The sequence below is a fragment of the Heterodontus francisci genome, chromosome 14, assembly GCF_036365525.1.
Source record: "Heterodontus francisci isolate sHetFra1 chromosome 14, sHetFra1.hap1, whole genome shotgun sequence".
Classification (NCBI taxonomy): domain Eukaryota; kingdom Metazoa; phylum Chordata; class Chondrichthyes; order Heterodontiformes; family Heterodontidae; genus Heterodontus; species Heterodontus francisci.
Window position 1 is genome coordinate 96,441,815 of NC_090384.1, and position 24,984 is coordinate 96,466,798.

Genomic DNA, 24,984 nt, shown 5'->3' on the forward strand with positions numbered 1-24,984 from the left:
GAGCATGATGGAACAGTGCAGGAGTTTAGAGTCTGTCTTAGTCATAGGAAGACCATTATCTGATCTATATTAAGAGCTATTAAACCACGACTCATCCTTATATGTCATCTGCAGACACCTGTCTTTAATTTATTTCCCCAAGTCATCTATTTACCGATCACTGAGGCACTTCGGGCAAAGCAAAACAAAAATGCAATATCTAAAATCTGAGAGAATAATGAAAAGTGAATCAAATTTCCAATTCTATGTGCCAAGCAACGCAACCCACACCCCACCCCAAAACTTATGACATAAAACCACTTACAATTTACAGCACCGAAACAGACCCTTCAGCCCACTGCTCTATGACAATGTTTATACTCCACACCATCCTCCTCCCACCCAAACCAGTGCAGGGGAGTGAGTGCTGCACTGTCAGAGGTGCCATCTTCCGGATGACACGTGAAACCGAGGCCCCTTCTGCCCAATCAAGTGGGTGTAAAAGATCCCATGGCACTAATTTCGAAGAGCAGGGGTGTTCTCCCCAGTGTCCTGGCCAATATTTATAGCTCAAGCAACATCACAGAATCAGATTATCTGGTCATGATCTCACTGTCATTTGTGGGAGCTTGCTGTGCTTAAATTGGCTCCCCCATTTCCAACATTATAACAGTGACTATACTTCAAAAATATCTATGCTATTTACCTCAACCACTCCATGAGGCAGCTTCACATCCTAACCACTCTCCAGTTAAAGACGCTTCTCCTAAATTCCTTATTGGATTTATTGTGCCTGTTTTATATTTATGACCACTAGTTTTGGACTCCCTCACAAGTTGAAACATCAGCGTTACGCCAATGTGCTTTGCTGAATTATAGTTTTCTTTAATCCACTGACTGAAGATCTGCATTTATATATTTTTTTAAAAAGACATTTTTAAAAGACCAGCTAAAAGGAAGATTTTGCTGGCAGCTTAAGTTGGCTACCTGATTTACAACACTGTATCCTACATTGCAAAGGATTGTGAGAAAGGAGGTGAAAAGTCTGTGCATTTCGCAGCAAGAACCAAGACCCAGGAAGTTTAAAAGGAACTACCTGTTCTTTTCAGCAAGCAGAGAAATATTTCTAGCTGCTATGTTTGAATCACTGAGTGACTGTCATGTGACAAGCCCCTCCCATCTGTGTTTTCAAGCTGGTGTTTTTCTCTGTAGCAAAGGAAAAGCAATTTGACTCTGACATGAACAGACCCCAAGTGGGGTCCCTCTGTCTCTCCATTCCAGTTTGAAAGCTTTCAAATCCTGCTTGTTGACTGACCACCTTTGCATATCTGAGCTACAATCAGATATCCCGTTGGAGGAAATCATCCACATCGCTATCCCCAAAAGACTCACCAAACCAGTCATCTACCTCTTCAAACTAAAGGCCTCAGGACCACTGAATTCAGCTAGAAGCAAGCCGAATCACCAAACTCCACAGACTGTATACCTTTTTTCTATGGACTCTAACTCAACTAATCTACCTTTCCCCACTCTTAACCTATTTTTTGTGTGTAAACCTCAAGTGTGTGTGTGAGTGAAAGTTGGTGCGTAGTTTATTATTTTCATTAGTTTGGTTTAGGTACAATAAAGTTAACCTCTTTCTTCGTTAAGTTCAAGAAAACCTGTCTGATTAGTTCTTGTTATGATCATAGCAAGTAAATAATCAAACACCTACTGAATTGGCCAGTACATCCACTTTAAGAAAGAATTAAACCTATTGTGGTCAAACAAAGAGAGGGAAAAGAGAGAAGCCCTTCGACCTCTCCTCACTTGACCATAACATCAGTCAGTTGAATATACAGTATAATAAACAATCTGGGGTGTAATGCACTGTAATATTATCCTGTGATCAGATCGTGTTTCATTTTTTGTTTTTCTATAACTGGTTGGGGCTAAACTGTGTTTCTTGTACTCTCACACTCTTAATATCCTATTCTAGTAATAAAAAATTGGTGCTAAGTGGGGGTTGATGGTAGAACAAAAGCCATTTTCAGTAAGTATTTTAATAGAATATTATAGCTTTAGGGAAATAAACAGGTACAAGGAACTAAATACAGCATTCACGTCTTTATCGCACATCCTTAATGGTTTTCTTGTTTTACATGTCTGAAGTCTCTGTGCCTTGTTTTAGATTTTTCCTCCTCGGCTACTAACTAACTGTCTCAGATAATTGTACAAAACAAAGGTGGTTTGGGTGAGGAAAAATGCTTGAGTTTGCAGGAAGACAGAGATTAATTGAGCAAGCAAACAGGTGACACTTGCAGTTCAATGCAAAAGATTTGGTGAAGCAGTACATTTTGTGAAAAAGAACACTGAAATAGCAAGATTATTAAGAGAGTCGGGGGAACACAGAGATCCAGGGCTGTAGATACCGAGATCTTTAATGATGTGAATGCAGGTATGACATATCAGAAATAGCAAATAGGATTCCAGGTTTTATGTTTCTTTCTTTTGTGTATAAGAGCACGCAACACAAAATCAAGGATGAGGTATGAATTTGAACAAGTCATTGTTTATGTCAAAGTAGGAGTATTGTGTGCAGTTCCTATTGTAGCAACGTTTTCATAGCCATAGAAAAAGTACAGTGAAGATTCACTAGAACAACTCTAGGAATGTGTAATTATAAGGATTTTATACACCATCTAGAAGGACAAGGGCAGCAGATGCACAGGAACGCCACCACCTGAAAGTTCCCCTCCAAGTCACTCACCATCCTGACTTGGAACTATATCGCAGTTCCTTCACTGTCGCTGGGTCAAAATCCTGGAACACCCTCCAGCACTGTGGGTGTACCTACACCACATGGACTGCAGCTCAGCACTACCTTCTCAAGGGCAATTAGGGATGGGCAACAAATGCTGCGATGCTCATATCCCAAGAATGAAAAAAAAAAGCTGAAATGTGAGGCTTTTCAGACTGGAATAGAAAAGGCAAAGAGAGAGGATCAAAAAGAGGTTTTCAAAATGAGAAAGAGCGTTGATAGGACAAATAAAAGATTGTTCAGAGTGATCACTAGAAAAATGAAGGGGGACACAAGAACACTTACAGGAACACAGGAAAAATTAAGGGGACAGTTAGAGGATGTTATACACAGAGTGTTTAGAGCATGGCAATTTTTTTTTAAGCCATAAGTAGTCATTGCGTCTTGCATAGGAACTGTAGTAGACCATGCAGCCCCTCAAGCCTGTTCCTTGATTTAATTAGATCATGGTTGATCTGTATCTTAACTTCATCTACCTGCCTTGGTTCCATAACTCTTAGTAACCTTGCCCAACAAAAATCCATTAATCTCAGTTTTTAAATCTTCAATTGAACCCCAGATGCAATAGCTTTTTGGGGGAAGATAGTTCCTGATTTCCACTACCTTTTGTATGAAGAAGTGCTTCCTGGGATCACCCAGCTCTGACTTTCAGATTATGCATCCTTGCATTGGTCTCCCACACCAAAGAAAAATAATTCTCTCAACCTGTCAAACCCTTTAAATGTTGACTGTAACAATTTAACAGGCAAATGGATATTTACTGTATTGATACAACACCACTAACACAGTAAAACATCCCAAAGCATTTCACCAGAGAAAAACTGTCACCGAGCCAAAAAAACATTAGGACAGGTGACCAAAGAGGTAGGTTTTATGGATCATCTTAAAGGAAGAGAAAGAGAGGTGGAGGTGTTTTAGGAAGGAAATTCTTGAGCTTAGGACTTAGACAGCTGAAGGCACACGCTATAGATGATGGAGCAACTGACGGAAGTGGAGGATGAGCAAGAGGACAGAGTTGGAGGAGCACAGAGATCTCAGAGGTTTGTAGAGCTGGAGCAGGTTACAGAGATAGGGAAGGGTGAAGCCATAGAGGGAGACAAAGAAAATGAATGCAAAAAAGGATACAGTGAAAGGACAGGGAAACAGGATTACAGTGAATAACTCCAGTTAAAGAGTTAACACTGGCCCAGGAATGTATTTTACACAAGGCATGTATGCATCTGATTAACACCCCTTTTTGACAGTGACTGTTATTAATTTGTGGTGAGGTACTCATTTTAACTTCAACTGAAAATACGACAGTGACCTCTCATATTCACACTTTCAATTGCTTCAATTAGCAAAGTATTAAACTTAAATTAAATTTAACAACGTTTTTTGCACAGCAGTCAAGCTAGCAACTTTATTTTAATTTTACTAAACCTGTCCTTTATCTTCGATTCCTTGGCTTTAGTACTGAACCATATCTAACCTTAGTATTGTTAAACAGAAAAGCTACACTAAATGTAAAAATTGATTTTTCAGTTCTCCACGCAACATGTTACCTTCTCTCCTGTTCTAAATTGATTGTTAATTGTATTTCTTTTGCTGGTCCCATTACAAACCAAAGTATCCAATGATCATTAATTAGTATTGTAGGTGTCACGTGGTATCTGGCTTGTTTTGCATACTGATATTCTAATAAATGCAACTCTCACGATGCTGAATTCTCTTAATCCGCAAAACACAAATTCAGGTTTTTTCCAATGCAACATATACTACAAATATTTTATGCTGAATGATATAGAGATAAATGCACAAAGCAATTGAATAGATTTTAAATGTACACATGCTCACGCACACACACATACACAACTCAAAGATGCAAGGCTGAGGTTACAGAGACTCACATTATGAGGAGTCCCCTCCCCATTACACTGACCTTTCCACATCACTCGCCTTCGAATGGCCAATTTGGACTACATCCATGCAAAGTCATTTGAGAATTCTCAGCAGAGACCAGGACCCAGGGTATCCCAGCTCCAGCCTAGTCTGAAGTTCTCCCACCACACTTTGAAGTTATGTTGGGAGTACAGTGCAATTGTGGCCCAATATATGAAACAACAATGATGGCTTCAGAAATGGAGTATAGTTCAGACATGACTTTCTGGAGGGGAAAGAGTGTCACGACACCATTTTGTGGTAAAATTGAAAGACACTCTCCCCTTTGAGCGATCACCTATCACTGCAGAAAATACAGTCTGATTCCTTGTACTTTAAAAGTGTCACCTTGGTTCAGTGGAGTCTTATCCCGGAGTTGGAACATTCTGGAGTCTAGCTCCACCCGAGGACTTGAGTAACCAATCCATGGAGATGCTAGATTGTCCAAAAATCATCTGTTTGATTTAGACCCGTTGACCTGAGGGAACTGAATGACCCACATTCTGTTTTGATTTCTTGGGATTTGGGATTTTCCAGGATTCTTAACCAATATTGAGAGGTGGGATCATATTTGGTCACCCCTTCCATTTTTCCATAAAAAATGCAAATCTGTGACCTCCCGTGCATTGTACGATTGCAAGGAATTGAAATGTGGACTTGACAGCGAGGGGCAAATTTTCTGAAGCAAGCGACAACTAAATTCTTTGTACATATATTGCCAAATCATATTTTATGCTGATACTTTGATTATATTCTATAAGAAGTACCCAGCAAGTATTCTAAAATATTTTTGTGCACGAGTCACAGTTAATAAGAATTTAAACACAAATTACCATTTCAGTTGATTTTAATTAAAATGTGTGAAGAGAGCCTCAGGGTTGAATTTTCACATTGGGGACAGGAAATGGAAATGGGACGGTTGTGTCTCCCACAGGTGCAGGCGTCTGCCCAATGACACACTCTCCCTGAACCCGGCCCCAGGGAGAAGCAAACTAAACTCACGATTTTCGAGGGGGCAACCTCTTAATTAGTTTGGAATCGGGTTTGGAAACCAATTAGCAGCTGTGTGGGCGGGAACGGAGGCGGGCCAGATGAAGCACGGGACTGATTTAAATCCCCCCGCATGGGCCAATACTGTGGCTGCCATGTGAATGATTGCCTTTGAGGATTGGACTGGACTGCAGTGTCCCATGATGTAGCTGGAAAGCTGAAGACCTGGATACCCCAGCAGGGCAGCCCCTCAGTTCTCAGACAACGACCTGGAAGTGATGCTGCAGGCTGTGATTGAGAGGAGGAAGGTCATTTTCCAGGCATCTGGCAGGGGAAGGCGACCCATACAGCCAAAGCAGGCCTGGGTTGAGATCGCAGCCACCATCAGTGGCAGAAACGCCATCAGAAGATCCTGGATTCAGTGCTACAAATGATTCAATTACCTCCTACTCTCTGGCAATGTGATTGCAACCCCCAACCCTCAGGACAGGCCTCTGGCTGTTCACCCTCCAGCAGACACTCCAGTTCAGGGGCCTCACGATACATGCCACTCCTGTACATGGAAGGGGTCTGTGCCCAGGGCACTTATTCACCCCTCAGAATGGCTCAGAGCCATTGTGCTGTAATAAAGCATGCAGCTTCTAATGGCTAGAGGCAGATGCCATTGGCCTGAGAGGACAGCAGTGCCGTAACCTGATCTCGTTTGTTCTTGCAGGAGAAACAGGCCTGGCAAACAAGCGGAGGGATGCCATACTTCCGGAGGATCACACCAATAAAGAAAGAAAGACTTGCATTTATATGGCACTTTTCATGATGACCAGATGTCTCAAAGTGCTTTCCAGCCAAGGAAGTACATTTTGAAGTCACTTTTATAATGTAGGAAATGTGGCAGTCAGTATGAGCACAGCAAACTCCCATAAACCACAACGTGATAATGAGCAGATAATCTGTTTTTATGATGTTGATTGAGAGATAAATATTCACCAGGGCACCGTGGATAACTCCCCTGCTCTTCTTCAAAATAGCACCATGGGATCTTTTCCATCCACCCATGCAGGCACATGGGGTCTCAGTGTAACATCTCATCCAAAATATGGCACTTCTAACAGTGCAGCACTCCCTCAGTACTGCACCGGAGTGTCAGCCTTGACTTTTATACTCAAGCCCTGGAGTGGCACTTGAACCTCGAACCTTATAATTCAGAGGTAAGAATGCTGCCCACTGAGCCACAGATAACAATGGAAGACCAAGTGATGGAGATAGCCAGGATTGCAGGAGAGGAGGCAGTTAGCCCTGTGAATAGGGGAACTCATGGTGGAGATGGCGATTACAAAAGCCAAAGCACTCTTTAGAAAGGTGCAGTGGATGCCTCCCCATCTGGTAGCATGCCAAGCACTGAGTTGTATTGGGTAGCATCAGCACTGCAGTGAAGTCTGCTCTCCTAGGCTTGCTCTCATGACCTCTTGCTGTGTTTCCCACAGGTACAGGTGTCCACCCAACAACACTTTCTCCCTCCCCCTCCACGACCCCACAAGAACAGCAAGAAACAAACAAGCACCGTCGCCCCTGACAAGCACACCATTCACCAGCACAGATACTCTCACCTTGGTGGGTCCAGGCACGCATTTAAGTAGGGTGGCACTAGGTGAGGAGCTTGGCACTAGTGTTCAGGAGAAGGTGCCAGAAGCAGCTGTGGGCATTTCTCCTCAGAGGAGGGAGGACAGACATAGCCCTGCTCGGCTTGGCAGAGATGCAAGACCTCAGGAGTCACAAGAAAGAAGGCTCTACCTAGAACAGCAGGAGATGTGCTCCCACTTGTCAGAATTCCCTGACACAGTGCGGGGCCACGGGCAGAGAACGGAGTAGCCCATCCAGCTCATGTGCACCACCATGGCTCAAGGCTTTGAGTGCATGAGCTCCTCCATTGAGAAAGTGGCCAATCTCATGGAGGGCCATATGCGGCAGCACGTGGAAAGCATGCGAGAATTGTGCACTGATATACACAGCAGTTATGCCACACTGTGTAGCCTGGAGTAGTCAGTGCTGCTGGTGGTGCAGAGATGTTTGGAGTGGATGCCAGTTGCGCCCCAGCTGTTCTTTCCCTCCAGCCAGTCTTTCCCTGTGGCCGGTCTTTCCCTCCTGCCGTTTTTTCTCTCCAGTCGGTCTTTTCCATCCAGCTGGCCTTTCCATCCGGCTGGCCTTTCTATCTGGCTATCCCGTGCGCCCACCAATGGCTGAGGATATCATGAAGGAGGACGAGGGTGCCACACCTCACGGATGCTTTCATCATCCTTGGGCCAAATGGTGCACGGGTACCTCCACGATGACAGTGACCACCACGTGCATCTCAGCTGCAGGCAGAGACAAGTGAGCAGGCTGCCTCCACCTCCTCCGAGGTCACAAGGGAAGCACCACATAGGAGTGGGTTACTGGGTGGCTTCTTACTGTCTCTTTGCATTGATTCCCTTTCTTATCTGTATAAATAATGACACTTTAAGCCACACATCTGAGACTCCTTTCGTTGCTGGCGTGACAAGAAAAGTGGGATGAGGTGGTGAAGGAGATCAAGGGTTCCTGCACGGTGAGAGCAAAGCCTCTGGGCAGATGTGCTTCCTTCATTGGCGGTGAGAGTTTAGATGTTAGATGGATATATTAGCACAGAAACCTCAAGAGTGATTTGCATCCCATGCCCTTCATCCTGGGTCAGAGGGACTCAGTTAAAACATTCCTGAATCAAATAATCCCGACATTCATGGCATCCTGACGAGACCGTGGCACCTTGCAAAGTGCCTGGCCACCTCTTGCTGCAGCACTTCAGTGTTCTGTATACTCCCCCTCCACTTCCTCTTCTTCTCCCACCTCCTGCTCCTCCTCTTCTTCCAATGAGCTGTCTCAATCCAGGGCCTTACTGTCCTCAAGGTCCACACCTCTCTAGAGGGCCATGTTATGGAGAGCGCAGCAGACCACTACAATGACCAAGACCCTTGCAGGTGTGTATTGGAGGGCGACACCAGACCAATCCAGGCACCTGAATCATATTTCCAGAAGCCTGATGGCCTGGTGAGCAGATGGCTTTGGTTATACCACCTCTGTGCCTCTGTCTGGGGCTCTCATAGAGGGGTGAGTAGCCATCCTTGTCCCAAGGATCCAACCACAGACTTTGGGGAATGGAGTGAAGATCTGAGGCAGCCTCAACTGCCAGAAGATGAAAGCGTCATGGCAGCTGCCAGGAAAGCAAGTGCACACATAGAGGAAGCTCTTGTTGTGGTCACAGACCAGATGAACGTTGAAGGAATGGAAGCCCTTCCTGTTGATGAATCTGACTGGCCGGTCACTGGGTACCTTCATGGCCACATAGTTGCAATTGATTATGCCCTGCACCTGGAGGAATCCAGCGATGGCATCAAAACCGTCTGTGCCTGCAAGGCCACATCAGTCTGGAATTGAATGCACTGTCCTGTTCTCACAAATAGGGCATCAGTGACCTATGAGATCAAGTGGTGTGCTGTCATTAACGAGATGCCACCAAGGTCTGCAGCAGATCCCTGGAAGGAGCCAGAGGTGAAGAAGTTCAAGGCCACAGTGACTTTGATGGCTTCTGGCAGGGCATGGCAACCAGTGCTGCAAGGTGCAAGGTCAGCAACGAGGTCACAAATCTCTGTGGCCATCTGCCTGGAGAATCTCAGTCTCCTGCGACACTGGGTCTCAGTCATCTCCAGGTAGCTCCTTCTTCAGTGGTAGATCCTCTGTTCCCTTCCTGCCCTTGTCCTTCTCCTCTACCTCCCTAATGCCTGGGACTCTGCCCTTCCTGTGGAGGGTGCTGCTCCTCATTGCTACAGTGTCCAATATCTGAGAGTCATGCCCCCCATCTCCAGCTGCTGCCTTCCTTGTGCTCAGCTTGTTGCCCAGGTCTTTGGCAGCCTTGGCCCCTGCTCTTTTGACCTCGCAAAGTGTCGCCATCCCCTGCACTAGACTAGCACCCACTGCCCACTCTTTCTGGCATCTGCGCTGGACCAAGGTCACCAGTTTCCCAATGGCTGTGTCTCTCTGCGCTGTTGAAACTTTTATGGCTGCGGGGTAATTCCCTGGGGCATCCACGACTGGCTTCCCTCTCTGTACCCATCTCCCTTCATCTGGTCTGCCCCAGACAGTGCGTGGAGTCCATGAACCCTCATGAAACTCTCAGTTCTTCCCATTAACGAACTCTTATTGAGCTCTCCAAGCACTTTAATTGATCTTTAGTAGTGGATTGGATGGGCTTGCTCCCCCCCACTCCCCACCACCCACCCCCACCCCCCCCCCCCCCCACAACCCCCCACACCCTGGTGAACAAGGCCAGCACTGGAAACAGTGTCAGGACACTGGCACACCTATGCTGGTTTTTCAAGCTCCATCCATCTCTGTTCACACCCCTGTAGGGCCGAAAATTCAGCCCTATGAATATACCATCACATTTGGCATAAAAATTTGTTCCAATTCATCTCAACGACAGCAGCAACAACACATTTAATGTAATAAAACATCCCAAGGTACTTCACATGAGCATTATAAAACAAAATTTAACACTGAGCCACATAGGGAGATAATAGGACAGGCGACCAAAAGCTTGTTCAAAGATGTCGGTTTTAAGGAGTGCCTTAAAGGAGAAAAAAGAAATAGAGAGGCAGAGAAGTTTAGGGAGGAAATTCCAGGGCTTAGGGCCTGGGCAGCTGAAGGCACAGTCGCCAATGGTGAAATGATTAAAATAGGAGATACACAAGATGCCAGAATTGGAGGAATGCTGAGATTTCAGAGGGTTATAGAGCTGGAAGAAGTCACCTCTGCTATCAGCATATTACAAGAAATATAATCACCTTCTGCATACATCTAAATAAAATTAAAATGGGAAATTATTTTCCCTACATTAACAATGTCACAAAGGAACTGCATTCATAAAACAGCAACATGCATTCTATTAATTGGGTTCGGAAGGTGTGATGATTCTCCAAAGGGATGAAAATTACTCTTTCCTAAATGATCCTACCACAAATGACTGTTCACGATATTTTTCTTTATGATTTAGTCTTGACAAATTCAGAAATGCTTTGCATGTAAACATGTTCACAAATTTGTTGGCAGTAATATACAGAGTAAAAATGTCATGTAACCACTACAGGGAAAATTCTCTGAGTGCACCTGGGATCGCAGCATTGGTGAATTCATCATTATATAATCTTGACTTATTATTGTGAGTGCAGCTTCCTCCGGCAAGTGTCTCTCACCAAACTCAAAATACAGAATTTAAACCTCAACAGCAAGGCAGTGTATTCAATTGTAGGCTATTGGCTCCATTCGGTATTTATTTTTATAGCTCGGGCAAATTAAGATTTATAGAAACAACAGTGTTAAAAGACGGAACTAGCAGGGCTTTTATTATTTGGTCTTTCAAACAAAATCCACAAGAGTCTGGAACTTATCTACAGCCAATCAAGAAAGTCGTCTGCTTCCTGCTATAATACCTTAGTCCTTGCTTTACTGCAGACAAATGCCCAGTCTGTTCTGTTCCTTCAGACCCGCAAAGCCTTGCTGATTCAGTTATTGGAAGGCTTCTGATAAAAGTGACAAGGGTTACTGTATTTCACTTATCTCAAGCAATTACTTTTTGTTAAACTAGGCTTTTAATTTCTTTTTAAACAATTGCAGCCAGCGCAATGCACACTAAAAGCTAGAAATTACTGTTGGTCATATTAGATGAAAAAGAAAGACTTGCATTTACATGGCACTTCTTACAATGTTAGGACATCCCAAAGGATCTTAAAGCCAACTAAATACTTTTGAAGTGCAGGGCTGGATTTAACAATGGGCAGCGGGGGGACCCATTAGCCGGCCAAAAAGTCGGTGGCAATCCTGCCTCAGCCAGGCCTGGGGATCCAGACCAGATTTTACGGTCCTCAGGCCCTTAATTGGTCTTGGGCGGACCAATCAGTGGGCCAGCAGCTTAGTGCCAGCAGCGCCACCTGAAGTGGTGGCCACTGCTGGGACTACACCCAGCTGCAGGAGGAAGTTGACGGCCAGCCCCGGAAAAGAGGTAGGTTTTTGGGGCCTTGCCAGGGGCAATCGGTCAGGCCCTGGCGAAGCAAGGGGGGTTGGCTAGAGAGGCAGGGGGCAGGGGGTGTGTTGTGCGTTGGGGGTGGTTGGGGCTTTGGGGTGGCCCTGTGTGTGGCACAGGGTGCCCAATCAGAAGGGACCCCCAGTCCCCCAAAAAGCGGCCTAGTTTTATTATGCAGGTTTCCTGAGGCCTCAGCCACCCACCAGCCAAGCGTAAAATTCCTGTGACGGCGGGTGGAGGCCCTTAAGTGGAAGATAATTGGCAGCATAAGGGCCTTAATTGACCTGGGGCAGGTGGGCCGTTTCTCATCATCGCTGCCCCGAGTAAATTGGCAGCGGAGGTGGGAGCAGGTCGGGAAGGGCCGCCCCAGCCTCCCACTCCATTTTACAACCCCCACTCCCCCCATCACCAGCCTGCTCTTTTGGGGGCGTAAAATTCCGGCTGCAGTCTCTGTTGTCATGCAGGAAACGTGACAGCCAATTTGCACACAGCAAGCTCCCACAGACAGTAATGAGTTATTGACCAGATAATGTGTTTTCAGTGATATTGCTTGAGGGATAAATATTGGCTCAGGCACCAAGGAAAACTGCCCTGCTCTTCTTTCACTGCTTAATGTGTTCATATAACATATGTGTGTCTGCTGTTTTAGCAGGAGATGATAATTAATTTAGTTCCTCCATTAAAATAACAGAAAGAGGATTCTCATACAAACCTATTAAATGTTTATCAACTAATAATAGTAAGGGCATGGATCTCATAGAAACCTATAAAATTCTAACAGGACTTGAAAGGGTAGATGCAGGAAGGATGTTCCCGATGGTGGGGGTGTCCAGAACCAGGGGTCATAGTCTAAGGATACGGGGTAAACTTTTCAGGACTGAGATGAGGAAAAATTTCTTCACCCAGAGAGTGGTGAGCCTGTGGAATTCACTACCACAGAAAGCAGTTGAGGCCAAAACATTGTATATTTTCAAGAAGGAGTTAGATATAGCTCGTGGGGCGAAAAGGGTCAAAGGGTATGGGGCGAAAGCGGGAACAGGCTATTGAGTTGGATGATGAGCCATGAACATAATGAATGGCGGAGCAAGCTCGAAGGGCCGAATGGCCTATTCCTGCTCCTATTTTCTATGTTTCTATGGCCATGGAGGAATCTAAGAGCTGGAGGAAAGTGGAAGGGAAGAAGTGGTTTGCAATCATTTGAAGATCTTAATCTTTAAGATTTGTTGCAAGATAGGGCTTGAACAGTAATATGCTGGGTGTTGCTCAACATCCTCAAAAGTACATTGGAAAGAACAAAAGAATTGCATTTATATACTGCCTTTTACAACCCACTGGAAATATGGTAGCCAATTTCCACACAGCAAGCTCCCAAAAACAGCAAAGTGATAACAACCGGATAATCTATTTCAGTGATGTTGCTAAGGGGTAAATCTTGGCCAGGACACCTGGAATTGGACAATTTTACTAACTTTAAAATTATGTACACAAGCTCTTTGAAATAAAGAACTCCTAAATGTCATAAAGTTTCTAGTGAATGCTGAATATATTGTATTGATGATATGCAGGTGTTTAATTCCCTGATGTGCTTGTCATAATTCCTTGTCTAATAGTTTAGCATAAACATTATTTAACCTATTTCTTTTCGTGGTGCATGGTAACTAGTTCCTCATATTTGCTATGAGCAAGTTTGACTTTCCACATTCTAACTTCATATACTTGTTGAGTTTGAACAGATAACTACCATACGTAGCTAAATTCTGATTGAGTGCTTTCCAAACTGTGCTCAGATTACTATTTGGAATATATTTTGATTTTTTTCACTTTTTTCCTAATTTACTCTTATTTCTCCTCTGCTTTTTTTTTTAAAAAACTAAGCAGCAGAGTATTTTGCTGGACCCATTGCTCCTGGAGTTGAATATTGAACAGCCAGTTGCAGAGTAAAGCTTTCTGAACTCTACCATAACAATGTGCTTTAACCTCAAAATAGCATGCACCAACATTTCCATCTCTGAGGTCGGTCATCCCTCGGACAGGTTAAAGGGTGACTGCTAATTTGTGCTGAATTCATAGTTTTGCATCGCGTGTCTCCAATCACAAAGAACTGGATTGTGACTTCACAAACTCCTTTCACATTGAACCCTTACATCCTCCGCAGAGAGGAGATTTTCATCCTACATGGTGTGCGAATCACAATTCAATGTGAAAAGACAGTGCCTAATCCTTGAACCAACCAGTCATCCCAATTCTATGTTCATTTTGTTCCGACTCTTTTCATCCCATTTCATCTCTTTGCTCTGAATATTTTAATTTCCCTGTAATGATACTTGCTAATATTGTTAGAGTTATGTTTTCAAGCACGCTTTGTCCACCTAGCTTTCTAAGGAATATTTCATATTAGCCCAAACTTAAACTGAACAGATTTTAGATCAGACCATTATTTCAGTTTTATCCAATTCGTTTGTACCAACATTTTTGTGCACTGAAGTTTTTGTGGCTGATTTTTGGTCTTCTGCAGCCTTAGTTTGAGGCCTTAATGGGGCTTTGGCAACCAGGATATCCAGGTGAAATCAGGTGCCACAGATTTCTATTGGTTTCAGACACTGTCTGACCTATCAGTCGAGCCTGGGATGAGCAACAAAAGCAGCTCCAATCTGAGGCAGGCAGAAACATCATTTGCTTATGCAGTGGGATGTCAAGGTATTAGAGAGGGAGCAGAGGAGATTAATTTCATCTCAAACTTTTTCATCCGCAGCTCACTTAGGCAGGACAAAATACCCCGTGGACCACCTACTGGTCCAATCCCACCCGCCTGCACTTGTCACCACAGAAAAAACTCATCAGAATTAATGGGAAGAATGGCACCGCTTTTGATGAGACAACAATGAGGTAATGTCCAGCTCCCAGCTGGACAGCTTCAGTCCCACAGCGGGCTCCACATTCACCCAGTTCCTCTTCTTTGTTTCCAGCCCCAGACGCATTGAAAATCTGATTTCACAGTTGGATGTTATAACAGTAACATAAATTTTGCTTATAAAATGACTTTGTTTTTGCTCACACTTACGACGACACGGGCCACGCGTGCGGGAGCCAGTCTGGTTGTGTGACATCACGCAAGTGGTGGGGATGGGGGTTCTGGCCTGTTCTCTCGTATGGCCTCAGCCGTGGCTTGAAGGGTCTGCGGACCACTTGGAGGACCCTCGAGGACCACCAGTGGCCCATGGACCACGCTTTGAGAACCACTGAATAGAATATTACCCAGGGATGCAGGACTTTAGTTACATGGAGAGGCTAGGATCGTCTCCCTTAGATTTAGTGGAGATTTAATAGAAGTGTTCAGAATTATGAAGTGTTTTAATCGAGTGGATAGAGAGAAACTGTTTCTACTGACAGGTGGGTGAGTTATCAAAGGACAGAGATTTAAAATAATTGCCAGATGAACCAGGGTAGAGATGAGGAAAACCTTTATTAATTCTCCCCTCAACATTTTTATTTAATGATACAGCACTGAAACAGGCCCTTCGGTCCACCGAGTCAGTGCTGATTAACAACTCCCCACTAATCCTATATTAGCCCCATATTCCCTACCACATCCCCCTACCTACACTTGGGGCAATTTATAATGGCCAATTTATCTATCAACCTGCAAGTCTTTGGCTGTGGGAGGAAACCAGAGCACTTGGTGGAAACCCACGCAGACACAGGGAGTACTTGCAAACTCCACACAGGCAGCACCCAGAACTGAACCTGGGTCGCTGGAGCTGTGAGGCTGCGGTGCTAAACAACTGTGCCACCCCATCTCTGCTCTTCTTTCAAAATCCTCAGATCAAAAAGCTCCTACTGGTGCCAGTAAATTGTCAGGGGTTGAAATTTGTTTCAGGTGTAAAATGGCCGGAATCTGATTGGTTCGTTCTACGCAGCACGGAATATTTAATTCCATTGACTGCAACAAAACTGAATATCAGGCGCCCAATCCAATGACGTCCACTTTGCGTTACTGTCTATACTGTGGAGAAAAAAATTAAGTAATTTGGAGCATTGACTCAGGTAAACCTCTAAGTTCCTGCACGACAACAAATAAAGGGTGTAGATAGACCACAAATAGCTTACAATCTACAGCAGCATTTCACTCACTTTCACTGCTGATTCTGCAGAAACCCCAAAAGCCGGTTATTCGCAGTAACGGACACGCTCGCTCGTCCTGTGTACACGAGCATCAGGAAATGTGCACCAAGACTTTCATTTTTTCATTTGTATGTTTTAATGGAGCTCACACTTGTTTCAGTCCCCAGATATACCTGCAAAGCATCCAATCACCATCTGAACTCCTTTATTACGTTACAGCTCGTAATGTACCACAGCCAATAATTTTTAAACATTTTTTTGCCTTTGTGTAGTATATACATTAATACAATAGTGAAGTGGTTATGTTCCAGGACTATTAAATCCAGAGGCTTGAACTAATAATCCACAGAATGAGAGTTCAAAACCCAGCCTGGAATCTGAGTGTTTTGAATTTGGTTTTAACTTGCAATGATAAGTTGGTTTCAGTAAAAGTGACCACAAATCAGCTGGAATGTTGTTGAAATCCAACCAGTTCACTACTGCCCTTTAGGGAAAAATCCTGTCACCCTTACTCAGGGCTGAATTCTCGGGCCCCCCTTTGGCCCCCTCCCAAAGGCAGCAACAGAACAAAGAACAGTACAGCACAGGAACAGGCCGTTCGGCCCTCCAAGCCTGTGCCAATCTTGATGCCTGCCTAAACTAAAACCTTCTGCACTTCCGGGGACCGTATCCCTCGATTCCCATCCTATTCATGTATTTGCCAAGATGCCTCTTAAACGTCACTATCGTACCTGCTTCCACCACCTCTCCTGGCAGCAAGTTCCAGGCACTCACCACCCTCTGTGTAAAGAACTTGCCTCGCACATCCCCTCTAAACTTTGCCCCTCTCACCTTAAACCTATGTCCCCTAGTAACTGACTCTTCCACCCTAGGAAAAAGCTTCTGACTATCCACTCTGTCCATGCCGCTCATAACTTTGTAAACCTCTATCATGTCACCCCTCCACCTCCGTCGTTCCAGTGAAAACAATCCAAGTTTATCCAACCTCTCCTCATAGCTAATGCCCTCCAGACCAGGCAAGAGCCCAGTAAGCGGCACAGTGGTGCAGCGGTGAGCACCGCAGCCTCACAGCTCCAGCAAACCAGGTTCAATTCTGGGTACTGCCTGTGTGGAGTTTGCAAGTTCTCCCTGTGTCTGCGTGAGTTTCCTCTGGGTACTCCGCTTTCCTCCCACATGCCAAAGACTTGCAGGTTGATAGGTAAGTTGGCCATTATAAATTGCTCCTAGTATAGGTAGGTGGTAGGGAAATATAGGGACAGGTGGGGATGTGGTAGGAATTAGTGTAAGATTAGTATAAATGGGTGGTTGATGGTCGGCATGGACTCAGTGGGCCTGTTTCAGTGATGTATCTCATAATAAAAAATAAATAAATAAACCTCTTCTGTACCCTCTCCAAAGCCTCCACGTCCTTCTGGTAGTGTGGCGACCAGAATTGTACGCAATATTCAAAGTGTGGCCTAACTAAAGTTCTGTACAGCTGCAGCATGATTTGCCAATTTTTATACTCTATGCCCCGACTGATGAAGGCAAGCATGCCATATGCCTTCTTGACTACCTTATCCGCCTGCGTTGCCACTTTCAGTGACCTGTGGACCTGTACGCCCAGCTCTCTCTGCCTGTCAATACTCCTAAGGGTTCTGCCATTTACTGTATACTTCCCACCTGCATTAGACCTTCCAAAATGCATTACCTCACATTTGTCCAGATTAAACTCCATCTGCCATTTCTCCGCCCAAGTCTCCAACCGATCTATATCCTGCTGTATCCTCTGACAATCCTCATCACTATCCGCAACTCCCCCAACCTTTGTGTCGTCCGCAAACTTACTAATCAGACCAGCTACATTTTCCTCCAAATCATTTATATATATTACAAACAGCAAAGGTCCCAGCACTGATCCCTGCGGAACACCACTCGTCACATCCCTCCATTCAGAAAAGAACCCTTCCACTGCTACCCTCTGTCTTCTATGACTGAGCCAGTTCTGTATCCATCTTGCCAGCTCACCTTTGATCCCGTGTGACTTCACCTTTTGTACCAGTCTGCCATGAGGGACCTTGACAAAGGCTTTACTGAAGTCCTTATAGATAGCATCCACTGCCCTTCCTTCATCAATCATCTTGCTTTGCAAGACACCCAACACCTCCTCCTTTTTGATAATGAGATGACTGAGACTATCTACACTCCCTTCCCTAGGCTCATCATCCACCAAGTCCTTCTCTTTGGTGAATACTGATGCAAAGTACTCATTTAGTACCTCGCCCATTTCCTCTGGCTCCACACATAGATTCCCTTCTCTGTCCTTGAGTGGGCCAACCCTTTCCCTGGTTACCCTCTTGCTCTTGCCCTCAGAGGTGGAGGAGCCCCCCAAAAGTACTGGTGCTGGCGGTTTTTGGGGAGACAAGCTCAGGGCTTGCTCAGGGAAGACCATGAGGCGGGCAGACAAGTAGGCTCATTAAGAGCCTTGTTAAAGGCAAATTTTGGAGGCCGACTGGGATTTTCCGGTCAGCTTCTAGTTTGCCAACACGACCGGGTTGGAGGTGGTCACCCAGCAGCAGGCTGGGATGCTAGTGCTCCTAGCAGGCCTGCAGGCCCTCCTCACCTACCTGGGAGGGGCTACAACTAAAGACCTCCCTGTAAAGGGGCTCCCCCCACTACAGTACTGGGCAGGCTGCTTTTTCTGCTCTTTTATTAAAGTTTTTAAAAAGTGGCTGAGAAGGCACCTTCTTGTTGAAGCGCCCTCTCGATTACTTACCTTGTACTGCAGCTGGGTGCTTTTCTGAAGCTGGAAGACCTCTGATGGACCCTGCCATTTCTATATCCTGCCCACTTCACTTAATTGGATTGGAACCCACCTCCACGCTAATTAAATGCTTATCCAAGTGAAAACCTTAACAAATCAATTGGTTTCCCCACGGAGACGTGTCTCTGACCTGAAAACAAAACTGGCTCCTGTTTGTCACCTCCATGGTGAAAATGCAGCCCCCCAGTCTTTGCCTATATCTGATTGCAGTCCTTCAACATGGATGATTGATCTGCCCTCTGAAGTGACCTAGCAAGTCACTCCATTATATCAAACGACCACAAGCAGTGGTTCAAGGTGGCAATCTACCACATTCTAAGGGCAACTAGGTATGGGCAGTACATGCCAGCCATGCCCACATCCCGAGAATGAATTTTTTTAACCTAGCAATGTTTTTAGGTTTGGCACAGGAGCAATCAGAGGATATTAGTGTTGCTTCACAATACCTCCTGCTGCAGCAAAATGTTTCCTTCTGTGCAATGATTTTATTTTTAAATATACTTTAAATGTCAGTCAGTAGTGGGAGGTACACCTACTGGTTTTTCTCCAGGTCACAACGGCAATATGCTCCACACCGCCTTTTGCTTAAAATTTGGTCAAAATTCCACCCAATATATGACACCAGCCTTTTTCTCCAGCAGTTGGTCAATGATCCTTGATAAGATTCACTAAAAATCCTTTTCCTTAAACTCATTAGCAAATCCATTACATGTGCCAGTATCAAAAAACAGGTCATTTGTCTCGTTGCTGTTTGTGAAATCTTGCTGTGCGCCGTCACATTTCCTATATTAGTACTGTGACTATGTTTCAAAAAGTACTTGATTGGCTGTTCAATACTTTGGGACTGTTTGAGATTGTGAAATGTGCTAGAAAAATGCAAGGACTTTCTTTCCCCTCCCTTCCCCCCCTCACACACATCTATAGAATGATACAGCACAGAAGGAGGCCATTCGGCCCATCGTGCCTTTACTAGTTCTTTGGTAGAGCTATCCAATTAGTCCCAATCCCCTGCTCTTTCACCATATCCCTCTAAGATCCTTTCTTTCAAACGTTTTTCCAATTCCCTTTTGAAAGTTACTATTGAATCTGCTTCCACCATCCTTTCAGGCAGCACGCTCCAGATCACAATTCCTCATGTCACCTCTGACATCAGAACCAAATCAACTTAAACCTGTGGCCTCTGGTTACCGACTCCTCTGCCACTGGAAACAGTGTCAATAAAGGAGAAACTTATCAAAACCCTTCATGATATGGAGCACTGTTGTCAAATCAACTCTTAAACTTCTCTGCTCTAAGGAGAACAACTCCAGTTTCTCCATATAACTGAAGGCCCTCATCCCTATGACCATTCCAGTAAATGTCTTCGTCACCCTCTCCAAGTGTGGTGCCCAGAATTGGACACACTGAGCTTTAAGCGAGTTAAAAATCTCACCCGTTCATTTGGAATAAAAAGTGGGCCCAATACTCCAGCTGAGGCCTAATCAGCCTTTTCTAAAGTTTTAGGATTACTTCCTTGCTTTTGTACTCTGTGCCGCTATTAATAAAACCAAGGATCCCATTTGTTTCTTTTTATTAAAATCAGCCTTCTCAGCTTGTCCAGCCACCTTCAAAGATTTGTGTCCATACACCCACGGTTTCCCTGTTCATGCTCCACTGTTAAAATTGTACCATTTGGTTTATATTGCCTCTTCTCTTTGCTCCTAAAAAGAGAAAGACTTGCATTTATGTAGTGCTTTTCATGACCACCAAATGTCTCAAAGTGCTTTATAGACAATTAAGTACTTTTGAAGTGTGGTTATTGTTGTAATGTAGGAAACACAGCAGCTGACTTGCACACAGCAAGCTCCCACAAAACAGCAATGTGATAATGACCGAATAATCTATTTTTTGTGATGTTGATTGAGAGATAAAAATTGGCCAGGGCACCGGGGATCACTCTCCTGCCCATCATGGGATATTTACGCCCACCCACTATGCAGGCAAATGGGGCCTCAGTTTAACATCTCATTCAAAAGACAGCACCTCCAACAGCACAGCTCTCCCTCAGTACTGCACTAGAGCACAGCCTTGATTTTTGTGCTCAAGCTCTGGAGTGGCACTTAAACCCAGAATCTTCTGACTTAGCGGCAAGAATGCAACCAGCCGAGCCACGGCTGTCACAGTTAGCAAAACTTATCGCTTCACACTTCTCTGCGTTAAAGTTCATCTGTCATGAGTCTGCCCATTTTACCAGTCTGTCTTCGTCAGCCTGAAATCTGTTGCTATCTTCCTCATTGTTTACCACGTTTCCAAGTTTGTCAACTGCAAACTTTGAAATTAGGCCCTGACATTACTATGTGGCATAATCTGAAAATCCAATTTATTTCCAACTACTAATTTTACTGGCAGAATCTAAACCACATCTAGTTGTATTGGAAGCAATTGGAATAGTACAATAACAATTCAAATTAATTGGAAAATGTATCACGTGCATCATCTATGTGGTGTGATTTAATTTTTAAGTGCACGTTTATTCAAATTGAGCTTTAATCAGTAGGTTTCATGGAAATTAAGTTACAATATATTATTGAGCGTCAGAAAGCATCAGGTCTCAGTGTCTTTAATGCGTAAACTGTTTGACTTTATCACCACAGTAACCATTAACGAGGGGGTGGGGTAGTGCAGTGTTTCGACCACCGAATAGAATATTATCAAATTCATTTCTTTTGTATTTGTTGATGGAATATCGGCAATGTTGGCAAGCTCATTCCTAGTTTACCCGAGATGATTTCTGCAGATCCTACACAGACAGAAAGACTAATGAGGAAGTGCTGGAAATGGCTGGAGAAATGAGGAAATCAGTGTGCAACATCAAAAGGAGAGAAAGATAAAATATTTCGCTCACATCATTAGAGCAGAAGGTAAACAGAGACAATTATTGGAAGGAAAGATCGATGGAAAACATAGGAGGGGGAAGCAGAGGAGAAAATGGATGACAGATATAATGGACTGAATGCAGTTGACCTATGCAGAATGTATAAGGACAGCACAGAACTGACAGAGGCGGAGATCAATGGCAGTCAATCTTCTGGGAAGAACATGACACCAACGAACAAACAAATGAACACCTTAAACCACTGTAGTCTTCATTGAATCATACAACTTACATTTATATAAATGCCATTAACGTAGTATAATATCCCAAGGTGCTTCATAGGAGTCATTAACAAAATTTAACACTGAGCCATATAAGGAGATATTACACAACTGACCAAAAGCTTGGTCAAAGAGGTAGGTTTTAAGGAGCATCTTCAAAGGAAAGAGAAGCAGAGAGGTTTAGGGAGGGAATTCCAGAGCTTAGGGCCTTGGCAGCTGAAGACACAGCCGCCAACGGTAAACTAAGAAAGTCAGGAATGTGCAAGGAGGTGATAATTGGAGGAGCACAGAGATCTTGGAAAGTTGTGGGGCTGGTGGAGGTTACAGAGGTAGCGAGAGATAACGCCATAGAGGGATTTCAAATTATGGATGAGAATTTTTAAATTATAGCATGGCCAGACGGGAGCCATTGTAAGTCAGCATGCACAGTGGGTGATGTGTGAACGAGACTTAGTAAGAGGTAGGATAAGGGCAGCAGGTTTGGATGGGCTGAAGTTTACAAAAAGAGTGAAAGACACTGCCAAGGAAAGCATTGGAATAGTCATTCTAGAAGGTTTGAGCAATAGACAAGTTGAGGCAGGGGCAGAGAATGGTGATGTTACCACAGAAGGAAGTCACAGTCCCATAGGGCCTGTGCTGCTTCTTTCAAAGAGTTATCCAAGTAGTCCCACTTTCCTGCTCTTTCCCCACAGCCCATTTTCCTTTTCAAGTATAAACGCATATGGTGATGGTGTTCCCAAATACTTTTAGATAGGAAATGGACTCAGTGACAAGGAAGAAACAGTAACATGGTCCAACGTCAGGACAGAGTGAGACTTGGAGGTGATTGTGTCCCCATAACATTGCTGCTTTAGTCACTCCCAGTGATAGCGCTCACAAGGGAGAGAGGTCCTGTTGAAGCAACGATGCTGATTTGTTGCAGTGCATCTTGTAGATAGTTGACACTACAGTCACGATCTGCCAGTGTGGGAGGGGTGGACATTCAGACCAGTGGCAAAGGAGCTGACCAATTGAACTGCTCTGCCCTGGATGGCGTCGACCTTCTTGAGTGTTGTCGTGGCTACACAAGCCGAAGGAAAAGGGATTTGCCTTCTTGTGTGCACACGAGACAGTGAGTTTCAAAATGTTGTATTTGGCGGACCCTCAGAATGTATTAACACACTGCCAAGGATGTCCTGAAAATACTAACCTACCTTCGAGGATCTCCAATAAATACTAATACAGCCCCAGGCACCCCCTGCAAATATTGGGGGATCACCCGACAAATATTAGCACACTCCCAAGGAATCGCTGCCCATAACCTCTGAAAGACATGAACAGTTCCTACCCAAATGTAGTGCTATCATTGCACACAATGTTGCTTTATTCTGTTGTGTGTGTATATATATTGGCTGAAAGTCCGGAGGGAAGGAGCCTTGGTGTCTAACTAGATGTAATCACTGATCCCTCCCCCTTCCTGAGGGGCTGAGGGACATATGGAAATCCCAGTGTTGGGAATTCCCACTTCTAGCTGCAACCCCTCCAATGCCGCTGGTTTTGTAAAGGATCAGTGAAGGTTCCACCCCATACAAGACCCAGTGGAAGTCATTAGGTCAGGCCAGAACAGGGCAAATCTGGATTTTGTCTATTTTCTGACCCCTCTGATGCGCTGTAGCAGAGTGCTAGATTGATCATGACACACACACAATTAAAAATATCTAATGAAAAACAGTCAAAAATCTCATGACTTCAAGAATCTCCTAAGACCTTTTCACAAACCACTCCCACATACCCAGATGGAAAACCAAAGGACTCAGGTTGCACAACAAAGCCACTGCCCGCACAAAGTTGTGGAGAAGAGTACTTTTCTGATCTGGAGTATGAGAATGCAAAGCCAATGTAATCCAAAAATGTTAAAGAATCCCTGCCAATTTTTCCCAGACTTTAAGTGCCCTTGATCTGCTCAGTAATCCTTCCCAGGGCAAAAGAGCGAGCCCTTCATCAGCAGACCATCCAGAATCACATTCAGTTGGTTTTAGGACAGCAGTGCAGACAGTAGGTGTCATGTATGTCAGGCATTGTCTGAGCATACATCACTAAGGACCTAACTGAGACCACAGGCAGGTTTTTCAAATCACATCGGAGGCGGGAGGGCCAGAAAATTGGCATCGGAGAGCGGTGTGCCAGTTTGTCGGCATGTTCCCATCCCCAACCCATTGGTAGAGACAGGTTTTGGGGGGGGGGTAAGGCAAGGGCCTGTTAAGGTCAATGTTCTGAGGTCAGCTGCAGTGGCTGAAGCCTGGCCGATGCATGCAGGGGGCCTCCCAGGGGCAGACCAGGGCACCAGCGCTCTAGCAGCCTTTTAAAGCCCCACCACCATAACGGCCGATATACCGGGAAACCACAGCTGTGGCTGCAGCCTCCACAATGGAAGCCATGCAGCTGTGGCCACTTTTTGCTTTGAAAAATGTGTAAGTGCGCTCCAAGGGTAGCCCCATCTTGAGGTGGGGCTGCTGCTGTCTCAGTGCTGGGAAACCTCCTATTGACCCTCCAGTGGTGGGAGACCACCTGCCTGCCATCCTTAATTGGCCCTCGCCTTCAAAATTGCGTCGTGTGTCAGACACCAATCCAGTGCGGGGTCAGGACCCGGAAATGCTCCCGACATTGGGGTCCTGACCCCAAAACGAGAATTCAGCCCACATGTCCTCCACCACACTAGTCAATGCAGAAGGAGGCAGCTGTGCTTCTAATTTGGTCAGCTCAGTAAAATTGTCTTTCAGAAATTGCACTGGCGAATTTCAAGGTTAAGCATATAGAACCCAAGGACAATCTCCAAGCTATCCAAATTTCAATTTCACAGCTTGGATTGTAGTGAACATGTTAATGAACATGGATTGCAAAGTTATTTGATATTTTGCAAACCTTAGTGCTCCTTCAAGACAACCTAACTATCCCAAATGATGGAGCTCTGACAGTCCTGAAATACAAGCCAATACAATCATTCCTAGTGAAATAGATGGTCAATGAGCCTGCATTCATCAGTTACTATGATCACCTTTGGCAAGATCATATCGCAGATGGTAACAGAATTGTCATAAATTCTAAGCATGGCTTGGCAACCTCTTGCAAGCAAGACTTGAAGACCTTTGAACAGAAATGCTCATCAGT